Here is a 16,963-nt window from a genome sequence, read left to right as displayed (position 1 = left end):
CTAGGACAGTGAAAAGAGGGCTTGAGGATAAGATTCCACTCTGAAGGTTCCAGCCTTCCCCCTACAAAAAAGGAAGAAAAGTGCCTGAAATGATAGCTCTCCCAGGGTCTCTTCTGCAGGAGAATGGCCATCTAGAAACATGTTTTCCCAGATCAGCACTCAAGTACTTGAATGTCATATAACAATCAAAGAGGGCCAAAGCATGGCTTGAGCTAGCTAGCAATATAAGTTTGTATCATGCATGTGGTAGGTATGAGAAATAAAAGACATGCCATAGTGGTTTGTGTTAAGGTTCCCATTAAAAAGGATGTCTGAATCTTTGAAGGTGAAATTGAAGTTTCAGTAAATGTTTTTCCTTTTATTTTTGTTCATTTGATTTTTAATTCTTTTTTCCTTCCTTTTCTCCTTCCTTTTTTCTTCTCTTTCTCCTCCCTCCTTCCCCCTCCCTCCCTCTCTCCCTCCTTCCCTGTCTCCCCTCCTTCCTTCCTTCCTTCCTTCCTTCCTTCCTTCCATCCTTCCTTCCTTCCTTCCTTTCTTTTGAGACAAGGTCTTAGTATGAAGCTCTAAATGTCTTGGCAATTGCTTTGTAGCTTCACCTGTCCTTGAACTTGTGCTTTTAACTTTGGAGTTCTGGGAATATAAACATACCCCACATACCTGACTTATTCTTGCTCTTATTTCTGCATATTGAAAACAAGCATACTTACACACCATCACTACTTAATATTTTATAGAATCATGATATAGTATAGTTTTAAATATTAGCAAATATATCACTTTTAAATTCTTTAATTCATATATTGTCAATCCCAACAGGGAGAATAAGACCTCTACCACAATTTGAACCAAATTTGAAACAAGGTTGATTTTGTTTTCAAATTGGTGTGCACCTGAGAGCTGTCCAGAGACTTCCTCCTAAGTTGTTTTAAAGAGAGCAGCCCTGAATCCATTTCTTGGGCTCATTTTAAAGAGTAAAATCATGAGTAGTTGCAAAGCAGGTTTACAGAAGAGCGTCAATGTGGTATTAAGGAAATACAGAGAAAATATAAAAAAAAAATCACTTGGTTGCCATGTGATTAGGGAGGTTTCAGGATGGGTAAGGATATTCTCAAAAACAATCTGAGGGCTTGGGTTGGGAAGGTCAGATTCCAGGAATCAGAGAGGAACTCAGCTTATTTTCAACAATACCACATAATGGCTCCTTACTTCAAAATGGAGTCAAGTGGGTTCCTCAATAGCTCTTATATCATGCATAGTGAAACCTATCAAAATAAAGTAAAATAAATATATGACTATTTGTAAACATAATCATTTGTAATTCTATGTAAAAAGAATGATTAAGAAGGCATTATTCTATGGATATGTGTGAATAAAAGGTACAGTAACATACATAGGATATGGCAATCTTAAAAATCTGAAAGATATCAACCAATCAGGAAGGAAGCAATTATGATCCTTCATCTAGCCAAGTCACAATTTTAATAAACTTGATTAAAAGCAACATCTTGTAGCACTCATGAAAGACTATAACCAGCAGACATAACCATCAATCAGAACTAAAATGTGACTATAATTAATGTTAGGGCTTTCACTCCTAAATGACCTTTAAGCATATGAGAGCCCATTAAAAAGAACTGATGTTCAAAGGATGATACTGAGTCATCGAGGAAAGGCTAAATTGTCTCCAGTTTCCTCTGGAGAAAAAAAAAATCAATGAAATGCCTACAAGTAAGATGGTAATTCAAAGATAACATTTAACCAAAAGTTCCTGTTGCTTTAATGTGAAGCCATCTTATTAATGGAAATTTCAACTACTACTTCCACTACCACCACAGACTCATTACCACCACTTTCAAAACCAATGCCATTACCACCATAAACTCCCACCAACTGGCACTACTGTGAAAGGCACAAGAGCTCACAAGTAAGCATTGGAGATATCAGGCTACTCATGAAGCATCAATGGAGGAAATGAGTACCTGTTTTTCACCCAGAAGGCTGAGAATGCATGTTTTTAATGACTTGGTGACCATTACTATCTGTAGAGCCAGACTTCTTCTAAATCCCTGAGCATGTTTATCCCAGACTCTCCCTTCTACCAGATCCTAGGCCTTTAAGCCATTGAATCCATCTTCATGGTAGAAGTCAACATACTTTGCAAAGACTTTCAATGTAGTCATACCTTAAACTTTATTGTGCACATGGGATTGGAATGATTGCTATCAGGAAACTTTTTCTTTCAAAATTATACTAGGTTTAAGTGTCCAAAATGAACTGCCCTGATGTCAGACTCCAATAGTTTTGACCCAGCACTGACTCAGTCATGCTGAAGGGAGTTTTCTTTCTTGCTTCAAGCAGTTTACTTCCTTTCTAGATGTAAAATTTGAAGGGACCCCCACATACCACCCCTACAAACTCTCACTGCCCCCACCCCTAACACAAAGTTCTACTGCCATTATGTAAACAGCAGCTACAACATTTGTACCTATTTTAAGTGTGTAGTGTCAAAAGTGTAAGTAATCCAATGACAGACAAGATGATCTGATCTATTTTGCTTATCAGATAAGCCTCAGAAGATATACACACATATAAGATATCTCTGAATGTACAGGCACTGACTGACAAGCCTCACAACCTTGGGCAGGAGAGAATGACTCCTACTCATTCTCCTCTGACCTCTACATGTGCAAACCATGGCACACGTGCTATGTTTCACCCACATCATACAGAATGCTAAGAAAAGTATTAAAGAAAATTTAAAAGATGTAGAAAAGTAAGATCCTACAGAAAGAAAGCCAAAGAAGAAAGGTAGTTATGGAGAGTGGGTGAAGTGATGTCTTTAGGTTCTCCTGTCTTGGATTCCACACTGTTTATCTACTCACAATGCTTGTGTTTGTCAGTCTTTATCCTATGAGTGTGTCCTTCAAATCCATGGATTCAGTTGACACAATTAATATGATAATTATGTTTCAACCAAAGCTGCTCCTCTAAACTTGGTTCATGTAGCAAATGCTTTTGAAGTCTGAATGTCTCTGTAAGGCAGCACAGACTCAATACACTACATGCTGTATTTATCATCCTCTCTCTAACCAGATCTTTGTGCTGCTTATCAGGTACTCTGTGGTGGTTTGAATGTTTGACCAGAGGGAGTGTCACTATAGGAGGTGTGGCCTTATTGAAGAAAGCATGTTGCTGTGGTGGCTTTGAGGTCTCAAATATCCCCAAGCGATGCTCAGTGACACAGTTGCTTCTGCTGCCTGGGAATCAAGATGTAGAACTCTTACTTCTTCTCCAGCACTGTGCCTGCCTGCATGTCACCATGAAGATAATGGACTAATCCTCTGAAACTGTAAGCCAGTGCCAATTAAATGTTTTCCTTTACAAAGGTTGCAGTGGTCAAGGTGTCTCTTCACAACAACAGAAACCCTAACTAAGACATATTAGTATTATATAGATGATTATAAATGTCAGTACACAGGAGTCAATGGCAATGATACCAATAACTTCCTTTTCCTTAGATTTCTTAACCAAGTTACATAAAATACATTTTTTTTTCTCAAGACAGCATTTCTTTGTGTAGCTTTGTTGACCAGGCTGGCTTGAACTCACAGAGATCTACTTGTCTCTGCCTCCCAAATCATAAAATATAATCTTAATACCATATTCTTTCTATAAATCTATTATCCTAGACATTTTAAACTGTCATAGCCAAGGTCTTGCTAAGCTATAAGTAGAATATCTATTCTACCCTAGCTTCCTAGATTTTACCAAACCAAGAGATATGTGTAAGGAGTATGTTTTTCTGCCTGCTGCTGGTCTTGTCCCGCTGCGGCACCAGCCCCAAATAACACACAGAGACTCTGTATTTGGCATAATTTTGTTGGCCAGTTACTTGTGTTTTATCGGCTAGCTCTGTCTTAATTATTAAACCATTTCTTTTAATCTAAGTACTTCCACATGGTCTTGTCTTACCAGAGAGGGGCTGGCATTTCTGCTCTCTCCAGTCTCTCCATGTTGACTCCTTTCTACTACTTCCTCTAATCCTCCTAGTCTCCTAGTCCCACCTATCTTGCTTTCCTATTGGCCAACAGTGCTTTATTCATTAACCAGTATGAGAAATATATTTACAGAATGGCATCTCCTATCAGATATACTTTTCCAAAAGTGTATTTAATTAAACTCATTAAAGAGTAAGGATCCAGTTTATTTTCATGGGCTTCATGGCCCAGACCAGTATAGGCCCTGCCACTTCCCAGTTCCAAGTCGCATCACATCCTTTTTTGTGTGAGAGCGTTGCCTTCTTTATTTTCTTTTTATATGTTACAATATAGACTTTTTTTTTACTTAACTTAGAAATGATCTTATTTTATATATCAATCCCAGTTTCCTCTCCCTCCCCTCCAGCCATGACCCCCACTGACCTCCATCCTGTCCCTCTTCTGCTTCATAGAAAGTGTGAGTCCTTCCATGGGGGATCATCAAAGTCTGTCACATTATTTGGCGCAGGGTCTAGTCCCTTCCCCATGTGTCTAGGGTGAGAGAGTATCCCTATATGGAGAATGGGCTCCCAACGTCCATTCTATGACCATAGGATAGAGCCCAATAATCTACTGAAAAGAACATGTGTCTTTCTTGGCTGTTTCCTCAAAGCACTGAGTTTCTATTGGGGAGAGAAAGAAAAGAATTAAAGGCATAGGAAGCCTTGACTTCAGGCATTGATTTGATTATTCCCTGTTGGGCTATAAATAGTTAAAAACTTCACAAGTAAGCAAATTAAAATAATAAGACCAAAAACTCTTGAAGGTATGGTATGTGTCCAAATTTATCTTCTTATAAAAATGATATGCATAAAAAGCTGATTCAATTATTTAAATTATTGCAGACATTTTTCTTTCAAAAGACTTGAACAAAAGTATCTTTTTGTTTTTGGCATGTGTGTTTCCCTTAAGTTTTCAAATGTTACAGACTCATGAGCTCTGAACAGAATAAAGGACAAAGAAGATCATGTGGAGTGGATTGATACAAAATTAATGATTTCATATACAGATGCTTTTATCTCACCAGGAATTTTTAAAAATATAATTTTTTAGTCAGTGAACAAAAGGAACTAGATTGATAATAAACCACTTTAACCTATTTAAAACATTACCAAAAAACATCTGTTTCTTCTGAGGTAACTTTTAAATGTTTTCCAAAGAATTTTGGCCAATGTGAAAAGCATTCTAAGCTATAGTTTTGTTTGTTTGTTTGTACATTTTAAGGCATGCAAACATTGAAGACTGGGTTCTATTGTGTTATGTGATTTTTAAGCCCACAGAATAGGCCTGAAACTGTTATTAATTACAGTCATGCATATGTTCTGATTATCTTTGTATTGTGTATGTGTGTGTGTTCCATGGGAAAACATTGCACTGTGGGGATACTCTTGTGGACTGAGCTGGACAAACTTCTGATTGAGATCTACCTAACTATTAATTGTGAACTTTAAAAATACTAAAAGGGACATTGGTTGCAGCATGGATGAATGGATTAAAGAAGGCACCTTTAAAGGAAACATCTGGCACACATTAAGAAGTCTCTGAGAGATTATGGATAATGGGGATGATGATGGTGCTAAAATGTGGAGTAAGGATTATTGAGATGACTCGGAGTGCTAAAACATTGGTACCAAATGTCACAAAGTGAGGTTGATCCTCAGGGTAACCAGGAAGAGACCTGATTTTGAAAGTTGCCCTCTGACTTCTACACTTTTATGGCACAGCTATGCATGCATTTTTATGCAAGTGAGCACACACACATTAAAAAAGTGGGAAAGATAACAATGTTTTCACGTGTGACTGAGTTACAATTAGAGGCAGCACTCCATATAGGTCAAGCAAAGGCAATTTCTGATTCATTGTGAAATATTTTATATCTGTAATTACGACTTGTTGCATGGAAAATAATGGGTTTCAGTAAAGGGGAACAAAGTTCTATGTTCAGAATAGTCACCTCACAATATGCCTTATTTTCAGGAAAGATAATGATTCTGGTAAACAATCGTAGTGACAGTATCATACAATTAAAAAAAAAAGAGTCCTACATATAAAGAATAGTCTGGAGCTGCTTTTCCAAAATCATTCTAAATGTGTCAGGCATCCATAGTAATGACCTAATAGAGTAGAGCTTTTTCATATTTCGTGATTTCTCTTCCTTTGCAAGTTGAGTCACCATTATATATGACCTACATACTTTATTGAAAAACCTGCTAGGTTCTCTAGATGTTCTTGAAATTAGAAGCACTTAGAAAAATAGGTCCTTGAGCATGTTGTATATTAAAGAAAAAATGAACAATGAATAATTAGATGTGTATAGATCCTATTATTTTGAGTCAAAGCAACTCTCAATAGAAACTGAGTCCCATCATACTTGACTTTGACAGCCTCTCACCATTTGTAGTATGGGATTGGAAATCATGATTTCTCTTAAATGTTAATAAATTATATTAGAGTGACTACATTGTAATTTGAGAGGGAAAAGTAAGCACTCATTAATACATAACTCTGTGATATTATAAAGCTTTAGTGAGCCAGTATCTGTAATTTTAAGTTTACTTATTATTTCACATGTGAAAACAATGACTTTGAAGTTTCAGGAGATTTGATACATATTAGCCTTACTAATTTTAATTTTAAAAAATTCCTCTAGGAGCTTGGTAGATGGCTCAGTGTGTAAGAGAATTTTCCGTGTCTCACCGTTATGTTATATGTCACAGCAGTCCAAATGCCTTTTTGTGTGCTGCACACATGGCATGGGTACTTACTCTGCATATCAGTATCGGATCTTCTTTTGGTCATCAGTAGAAAATGTTATTGGTACCTTGCTTGTTCTCTCGTATCTCTAAAAAATCTTCCCCTGTCCACCAAGTCTGCTTCGCTTTGTGTGTGACAGTTTTATATATGTTTTAGAATGCTTGCTCCACGTAAAACAGAGCTGATCTGCATTCTACATTCCTCTCTTCTTGACGAGACTGACTGCTTTCTTCCCAAATAGATTTCCCATGCCAAACAGCTAAAGGATAGTGTATTTTGCCCTTCATTCTCTAATCCCTCATCCTTTTCTTTACTCTGTTGGATTCCTATACTTCCCCATAGTATTTCCTTTCCAAATTAAAAAGAGCTGAAACTATTTTTTGTTTGTTTTAGTTAGGATTTTATTGCTGTGATAAAATACCATGCCCAAAAGCAACTTTCAGTATCACCTCACAGTCCTTGATGGAAGTCGGTCAGGATCTTAGGGCAGTAACTTGAGACAGGAACTGAAGCAGACACAAAGGAGGAGTGAAATTTACTGGCTTGCGATCTGCTTGGTTATAATATGCCAGAAGACCTGCACAAGGCTGACACAACCTGCAGAAAGCTGGGCTCTCTCACAAATTTCACTTCTTTAGACAATACCACACATGCTTAGTCATATGGAGATATTCTTTTGTTTTGTGTTGTTTTGTTTATTTTTGTTGTTAGTAAGATTCCTTCTTTCTAGATATGTCAAGGTTTGTATCAAGTTGATAAAAACCAAATAGCCCACGTGCCAAGGATACTGCTTTTGCAGGCACCAAATTCAAGTGGTCACAAATATTTAAAATGTGTGTTTTTAAGAACAGGACTATAAGAAAAAAATTAAAGTCTTAGATGGGCAAATTCAACGTGAAAAGAACAAATATAGCTTTACTATTTCTCTTCTTTCATTAATGTGTGTTTATTGGTACTTGTTTTCTCAGCTGCTCATCATGTCTCTGTCCTGATACAGCCTGATAGCCAGGAAGAGTGCCAGGAGTGGTACCTGTAGATGCATTTTTCATACCCTGGCTTCATCATTAGACAGTGGTCCAGGATCTCAGATGTTAAGCACTTATTTTATCATTTATAAAATGGATGTATACCTGTTTTGCAAGACTGTAGAAGAGTGTGTTTTAGGAGACAAATTCAAGTATGAAGTTTTGTTAAGAGTTGTTTTTTCCCTGTGGTCTGATCCCACCACCACACCAGCCTCAAATACACAGAGACCCTGTATTAGATATAAAGCTGTTGGCCTGTTTCTAATGTTTCTTATTGGCTAGCTCGGTCTTAAATGTTAACCCATTTCTATTAATCTAAGTATTTCCACATGGTCTCATCTTACCAGAGAGAGAGGGCCGGGACCTTTGTTCTCTCAAGTCTCCACATCTTGACTCTCCCTACTTCTTCCTCTCTCCTCCTAGTCTCTTAGTCCCACCTATCTTGCTTTCCTATTGGCCAGCAGTGCTTTATTAACCAATACGAGAAAACATATTTACAGAATGACATTTCAGGTTTGCTTGTTTAAGTTCTGTAACTTAGGTAACATACTTTGGAATTCATGTGCTAAAACATAGGACTTCAAGTTCATGTGAGTAACTTTTAGTCTGCTATGGATGCTCAAAAGACTGCCAGTTAGCATTTATTGGTTGCTAACTGTGGTACCAAAATAAAACCACAGTTAGTATCTTCCTCATTGTGGTCTCAGCAGAAGTAAGAGCTCCAGCTGTAGACACCCCCAATAAAGAAGCCTGTCCAAGCAGACCCTCTAATAGCTAATCAATTAGGAAGTTCAAAGCATGCAGTCCCCCAACTTCAGAGTGTTGGGGGGAGGACTCTGTTACCACACCATCTTAGAGCCGGAAATTTGTGCTTCCTCTAGAAACAGTCATCTGGACCCACTATTACTAAAGGAAAGAGATCCAGTTACAAGCATCTATTTGTAAAGGAAACTTATGATATCTTTAAGGTCAAGGTCTGCCCCAGTTTACCTGTTGGAAACAAGAGCAGATAAGCAAGCAAGAAAGAAAGAAAGAAAGAAAGAAAGAAAGAAAGAAAGAAAGAAAGAAAGAGAGAAAGAAAGATACAGAGAATGAGGGAGAAATGCAAATAAAAGATCTTTAAATTTTTCATTATTCAAATTTGCTTTGAATTAAATGAGATTTGTGATTTTTTTTTAAAGATTATAGCATTTAATTTTCTTCCATAGCAAAGAGAAAATGATCATACTCAAATTACAGAGTGAGGAAAAGATGAAAGGTCAGAAAGACTTCGAGCTTTGCTGACTTATAAACTGGGGCAGTAAACTAACTGGAAGGAAACTGAGTGATTGGATTAATGTTCCATCACTTACATAAGTCTTTTGCTTGCTGTCTTTATTTTTTTTAGACCATTACCCTTTCATATGCAAGAAGACTAAATAAGAATCATTAGCCCATCATACTCTATGTTACAGTCAAATGCTTTGCTATAAACATGGGGAATATTGAAATTTACACTGGTATATGTAGTCATTTAATGACAGAGATGGTTGTGAATTTAGTGTTAGAAATAGATGTTATAGTTCAGAGGAAACCAAATATCATATATGCAACTCATCTCTAGAACTAGCTTTTTTCCACTACACAGATTTTCACAGTATAGCTGCACATATGCGAAATCTTTCATATAGAATTTTCCCATTTTTGTAAATTATACAAATCCAAGTCCTACTCATTTGTTTTTCAAAAAGCACCCCAATAAAGTTTCTTTAAAAACAAATAAACAAATGGAGAACTGGACACCGTAATATAATGGCAAACACTGGACTGGATACCAGATCAATCAATCCTGGGCTGTGTGGAGTTCATGGCCAGTGCTATGACTTCAGCATACAGATGGAGATCAGTTCCTCCACTTCGTAGGAATAGTAGTCTCAAAGTCAGCACTTGACTGTTTCCAGTGGTTTTATCTTTGTTTAAATGAGCTTTTCCAGCTTGATGAGGACTGAGGCATAATGAAATATTAGATAGAGGTTTAATAAATGCGTCTAGATTATTGTATCTCAGGTTGATGACTCTGTAATTCAGTGCAACTTCAATCTACTTTCAGTGCCAAGGAAACTTGATTGTCAGTGACCAGGAAATGAAAGAAGCAAAGGCTAATATAAAACCTCACTCTCAGTGTAAAAAATAATCTCATGGATTTCTGTCCTGTGTTATTAGATCAGTGAAAGGGGTAGGTAGGTCATGGCATCCAAAAGAAATAGTGCCTACTTTATAGTCACATTGTATAAAGAACAATCATCTTCAGTTGTTATAAATATAACAATAGTAAAATATTCCAGTATTTTAAAGTAATCTTTGAAGATGGGATATTCCTTTACATGTCTTTTTTGGTTTGTTTGTTTGTTTTTGTGTGTGAATTTTACACCCATATTTTTTTAAAGTTGAAAATGGCTTGAAAAGACTGCTTAGTGTGTAGGGCTACTTGCTGCACAGGACTGATGATCTGAGTTCAATCCCCAGATCCTAGTGTAGAGAGAGCACTGTCTTCAAAAGGGTTTCTTTGACCACACACACACACACACACACACACACACACACACACACACACACACACACACACACGTGGGTGGGAGAAAATGTTTTTAATTTTAAAAAGAATTTAAAATGGATTATTTGAAAATAAACAAGAACAACAGTAAATCAAAATATAATTGCCAATTTTCTCTTCTGACTCTCAGGTTAAATGTCAAAATTTTCCTGCCAAACTGCCATAAACACTTGAGATGTGAAGCTTGTGAGCTAGGGCAAATCTTTGGGCCATACTTGGGGGCCCAAAGTGGGAAAGCTATCCACTGCTGACTGCCCAAGCAAATGAACAAACAAGTAAAGACATTATTTTGTATTTGAGAAAATTTAGTGGCTTGAGAAATAGATTTGAGGAACATCTTTCTGCAAAGACTGATTAGTTGATTCTCTGCTATTCTTTTCCACTTTTTTTCCATTTTTTAAAATTCTGACTGAATTTAAGTAATCTTCTTTTACATTATTTTCTTAATAATATTCAAACTTTGTGAATGTAATCCCCAAAGGAAATCCCTCACTTGGTATATTCCCTTTGGTTGTAGTAACCATAATAAGTCATCTCCCATTGGACCCTGTGTTTTGAGTTTATTATAAAACAGTTGGTAAGTCTTATAGTGAGGACATGACAAAGCATTTTAGTTACTTGGTCCAAAGCAGGTTTGGTGATAGCTAGGACTGGTGTTGTCATTGATTCCTTTGATATGATGGCTGTCACATTCTTTTAAGTCAATGACAAACATTATTTTTAAAATTATATAAATGTGTGAAATCAACAAAGAGAAATGGAGGCTAAAATATATTTTCAATAAATACCTCAAATTGGTTCAGTACCATTTCTCCAAAATATATACATACCATAAACTGATAAAACACCAAATCAGTTATTGCTATAGGATGGAAATGTCAGTGCAGTGAATGGTACCTGGTTGAGCTGATGTATGATGATTTAATGGAATTTCTCTCTCTCTCTCTCTCTCTCTCTCTCATTTTGTTTCTCGAGACTGGGTTTCTTTGTGTAGCTTTGTAGACCAGTCTGGCCTTGAATCCACAGAGATCCACCTGCCTTTGGCTTCCAAGTGCTGGGATTAAAAGCATGTGCCACCACTGCCCGGCTATTAATGGGTAATTCTTAAAGAATGTCATAGTTCTTTTTTCCTACGATTTCTCCTTTGATTATTCCTTTCCAGTAAGTGAAGACTAAAGAAAAAGCAAAAAGTAAGTGAATGTGCTTAATTTACTTATATCTAACTATTAGGGAAACCAGCAAGAGACATATCAAAATAGGGTTTTTCATGGTCCTGAGTCAGTGGAGGAAGATATGAACTTTGAAGAAAAGGGGATTATTTGTCACAGAGGGTTCTCACTGAAGGTTTTGTAACTTTTTATATCCATTAAACACAATGAAGTTACTGTAGCTAGGTACTGATATACACCTTTGATCCCAGTACTCAGGAAGGAGAGGACTGAGAAACTCTGTGAGATTGTGGCCAGCCTGGTTAATGTAGTGAGTTCTAGGCCAGCCATCATTACATAGTAAATTCCTCTCTACAAAACTAAAAAATAATATTAATAGAAGACCATAATTGAGATTTTAATGCTTCCAAGCAAGTATTATGCAGAATATGGGCCGTGCCATTTGTGACTGTAAACTAATAAATTCTTCTGTGATTTTCTAGTCTAACTGTTATTAGGCCATAATAAAAATAAATGCAACTTTCATTGCATTTAACCACATGCAAGTATTTCATTATCCATAATATGAGCCACATTTATTAGAAAACATATAGTGAATGGGATAGTTTAGAACAGAATTTGCAGGTCATTTAAATTGGCAAAAATTTGTACAGTGACAAAAGAATCCAGGATGCAGAAATTATTTAAATTGGCAAAAATTTGTACAGTGACAAAAGAATCCAGGATGCAGAAATCTGACAATATCAGCAATATCCTTGAGTGTGTGTCATTAGAAGTGAAGTAAACACATTTGAATCTTTCTTTATCCCACAAGTGTAGCTATGTAGATATTTAAAGAAACAAACAAAACACAGAGCATTTAGGTAGAAAGCTGCTAAGTTGAAAGCAATGTAGTTCTCTGAAAAAAGCAACTACTTTCTTTAAGGTAGAAAAGATGAGAGGACTGGAGACTTGCTGTTTGTTTTCTTCTCATGCATTCAACAGAAGCAAGAGCAAGGCCCTTCGGTGTCTGGAAATGTCAATTGGTCAATAGGGGATGAGCAGCAAACAGGAACATAAAGTGAATCTTAATAACATGAATTCCAGGTAAGTCTCTAGAGAGACATTGAAACACATTACAAGATGTTGGAAATTTCCAACTTGCTAATATTTTCCTAGTTTAAATATTTTTGTTTTATAATACCACATCAATAAATGTATCAGTTTTGATTAATAAAGGGAGTCAAAAATAATATAATTCAAGGTTGAGTGCAACTGACATTTATTTTTCCTTAAGGGAGAAGATGGGAATGCTCTTTGGTGACAATGTCACCTTTGTGAGTTTCATGTAAAGATTACAACTACAACAGAAAATAGAAATTACGTATTTTCCTTTTAGGAAGATTCTTTGTAATCTCACTGGACTTTTTCTTTTTTCTTTTTCTTTTTCTTTCTTTTTTTTTTTTTTTTGAAATAATATGGTGCTGGTACACATCTTCAGACAGATTGGAAGGTCTGATATCTGCCAATTTAGACATCAGACAATTTCATATTAAAGATATGATATCTATATTACTTCTAAGAGCAAGTAAGAACTGTAAGAACTGTATTTTTTTTTAATTTACTGACATACTGAAAGTTAAATGTAGGGCCTTTAATGCTAGATATACATTCTCCTACAGAACTACATTTCCAGTTCTCATATTTTTTCTATTAAAATGAACAAATAAATGAATACAAAAAAGATTCAAAGACCTTATTTAACCCCAAAGAATGATCCGTAATGCAAAGTGTTGAGTTATTAGCTGAAAACAAGAGGTTTTTCTTGGAACTCTTGCATAATCAGATAGTTTGAAAAGTAAGGATACTACTAACTGTTTTTTTTTTTGAGAACACAACAAGCTTTGCATGTATAAGTGATTAACAAGTTAACTTTGCAATGGAAAATTTATAATTTACCATATTTGTATGACACTCAGTATCATTTAATCTTATGATAAGTGATATTCTTTACTTAATCACTATTTTGGGAAACAGAAAACTTTGTGAAGTACAATGAAAAATTAGGATCCAGTTAGTGTCTACAGGTGTGAATGAAAAGTTCAAGAATGATAAAGCAAGCTTGTTATATTGATCATCTAGACAGAAATGGAAAGAGCTGTCTTAGTAACTATTTTACTGCTATGTCCTATGATACCCTGTAAAAGGAGCAAGATAATGAACTGTCAATCATATTTTCCAGTAAAAATAAGTGACACTTTAGGCATCTGTAAGAGGAAACATAAAGGTACAGAAGGCTATATTTTTAACAGTTCTTTGAATATGTATGGCAGTGATGTTTGTGAATATTGCAGCAATATTATTATTCAACCTGATGGTAAGAAACTCTTTTCACCGCAGATATCCAGAATACTCTTTCAAACTTGAACATAGAGGGTAAAGGGTATGTAACTTGGTTGAGGAGTCAGGTGGAGATTCAGTGTCTTTTCTATTGTTGGAATAACACCATGACCAAGGCAGTTTATAGAAGAATTTGGGATTATGGTTTCCAGAGAGTTAGTGTTTATAATGGTAGAACAAAGGCATATATAGTTAGAAAATAAGAGTTTACATCTTGGTCCATAAGTAGGAGGTAGAGAGCACTTTGGAGGCATCAATGTAGGTTTTACAGCAGGACTATGGGCCGAGCCATCACCATAGGCAGCATATCAGGCCTTAATGACACAAGCTGGTAGCTCTTGGTGGCAGGATAGGCCATTCAAATAAGCACAGCTCTGGTGGTGTTATGGCCCTTGGACTCCAACAAGATCACAGGTTGTGGCCTAGCTTTCAAGGGGTCTTTGGTGGCAATACAGACCTTGAATTTCAACACAGACCCCCAACTGCAGTAGGAACATGGACCCAGACATGGTCCTCAGTAGGACTATGTTGCCATCCCCCAAGTGGCAGTACAGGCCACTCAGATTAGTCTGGCTCCAGTGGCAGCGTGGCTCATGGACACCAACATGACTCCACTGGTGGCCCAGACTCTGAGCTTCCCATGACCTTTGATCATAACAGAAGCCGCAGACATCAATACAGACCCTTGCTGCAACAGGGCCATAGATACCGACATGGCCCTCAGCCACAGCTCTGGCCCCCATATCACTATGGCATTGGATAGCAGTGCAGACCACTCAGATCTATATGACCCTGCTACAGCTTGGGTCTATGTTGATGTCTGTGGCCTGAGTTACCATAGAACACCATAGGAATCATGTGTGGTGAAATCAGAGGACCAAAATGAGCTGGCCACATCCTTTGCTGGCCCTAGAAAAGCTGACCAGGCTCTCACTGGATATTGCAGCAAGAAAGCTGACCCTGACCCTCATAGGGGAATAAAATTGGGGTTCATCATGTGAAATTCCCAAAGAATCAATTTAAAAATTATGTTTAAATAGGCCTTTGCAGCCTCAATACCCCCAGAGATAAACTTCCTCCATGTTGCATCTCCTAATTCTTCCAAACTGTTGATGGCACAAAATTCCTTGAGCCTACAAATCACTAGGGAAACCAGGAATGTTAAACATACAGGGGCTTCTTCTCAATGGAGGAGATAAAATATCTGCTTTCCTTCCTGGAAAGCTGGGAGTAGATAATGTTAATGACCTGGGGACCTTTTTACTATTTGTGGAGGCAGACCTCACCTAAAATGTTTATCCAAGATTGTTGCCCCTGGCCCCAGATCATTATCTTCAGCTCTCAGTGAACAGAAACCATCCTCTGGGGAGTGTCACAAGTAGATGCTTGCTGACCTCTCTGCTATCTTGCTCAAAGAACACACTAGATTCCAGGCCTTTTAGTTACAGAATCCATCCTCATGGTCACATATACTTTACAAACTTCCTAAAATTTATTACGTACCTGAAATTGGAATGTTCGTTGGCTGGAAAATTTCAACCCCAAAATTTTACCGTGTTTTAAACATGCTGACAATGATCTGCCTGGCATCAAACTCTCTAGAAGGTTTGATCCAGGTTGATAAAGTCAATCTGAACCAAACTTTCACTCTCTCTTCTTTGTTGGCTTCCCTGCCTGACACCAATCACTTCCATCAGCTGAAGAGCAAGTAGTCAAACAAATGACCCCATGGGGCTATAGGATTCTAATTCAAGCCACCCCACTTAGTTCTGCATTTTTCAGGGCATGTGGCTCTTAGCTGATGGAGATCTGGGAGGACTCTGACATCTGATGAGGGAAGGTTGGAGCTGTGACTGGATTACAAACCATGAAAACTGTGCAGGGATAGACCCTGAACAGATCTAACAGTTGCAGCTCTCGTCATCTTTCTATGCCCAAACTAAAGCTATCATTCATTTCTTTTGACTATAGTAGCTTTTGTCGAAGTATTAGTGGACCAAGTGCATTTTACAGTTTTAACTCATTAAAGTCTCTCAGTAATTCTAGTGTTCCTATTATAATGTTTCACAAATGAAGAAACTCCCCGTGTATTTACTGAGAATATAAGTTGAGAACTTTCTGTATTTCAAAACCAGAACTTAAAGTCTGAACTTTATACCAGTTTTCTAAAACACCCCTTTGAGTTCTTCTTTGATAAACATTGTAACCATAGTTCATGTTTGGATATAGAATGTTCTTCATATGCTGGGAGCTTGTTTCTTAGCTAGTGGTGCTCTGTGAGCACTTCTGGAAACTTCAGCAGGTGAATGTTACAGTGGAGAAAGTAGATCACCAAGGACAGTCTCTGAGGATATCATGTCTCAGGCCCCTTCCTTTCTAGTGTTTTCTTGTCTGTCTTGAAATGTGATATTTCTTCATCACGTGACTCCAAAATGTTCTGCTCGATCACATGGAATCAAGAAACAACAAAGGGAAGAGAGCCCTATGAAACCATGAGCCAAGTTTGTTTGTTTGTTTTCATGCTGTTCTTTCAGGTATGTTGGTTAGTGATGCAGAAGTTATTAATATAATTATATTGTCATTCAAGAAGCTCATAGTTAATGAGTAGGATCTTCCATACATTGCTTCATTTGTTCTGGAGGGTGGACAGTTTGATTGGAGTGGAAGAAGCAAGCTATGTACTGACCAGCAGAAAGGAATTAGCCATGTATAGAAAGGGCAGAAGAATGGTATCTGAGGGGGAAAGGGTATCTTGCTTCAGATGCCTCTTAAAAATTAGAACAAGTGTCTGACCACCTGTTTACAGTTGAAGAAAGAAACCTAAGAAAGAAGCAAATCTTGGAATAAAAAAAGAACAAATAAAGATGAAGTGCAATTTTTTCAACCCCACCAGTACCCCCGAAAGAAAGCCATCGAAAACTCACAGAAAAATCATCCTTTGTGAAGCTACCACAAGTGGCTCTTTTTTTCTTTCAATTTATAGGCCAATCAACTTTAAGTATACCT

Source organism: Phodopus roborovskii, unplaced genomic scaffold (genome assembly GCF_943737965.1).
Source record: "Phodopus roborovskii unplaced genomic scaffold, PHOROB, whole genome shotgun sequence".
In the NCBI taxonomy this organism is placed as follows: domain Eukaryota; kingdom Metazoa; phylum Chordata; class Mammalia; order Rodentia; family Cricetidae; genus Phodopus; species Phodopus roborovskii.
This window is presented reverse-complemented; position numbering follows the sequence as displayed.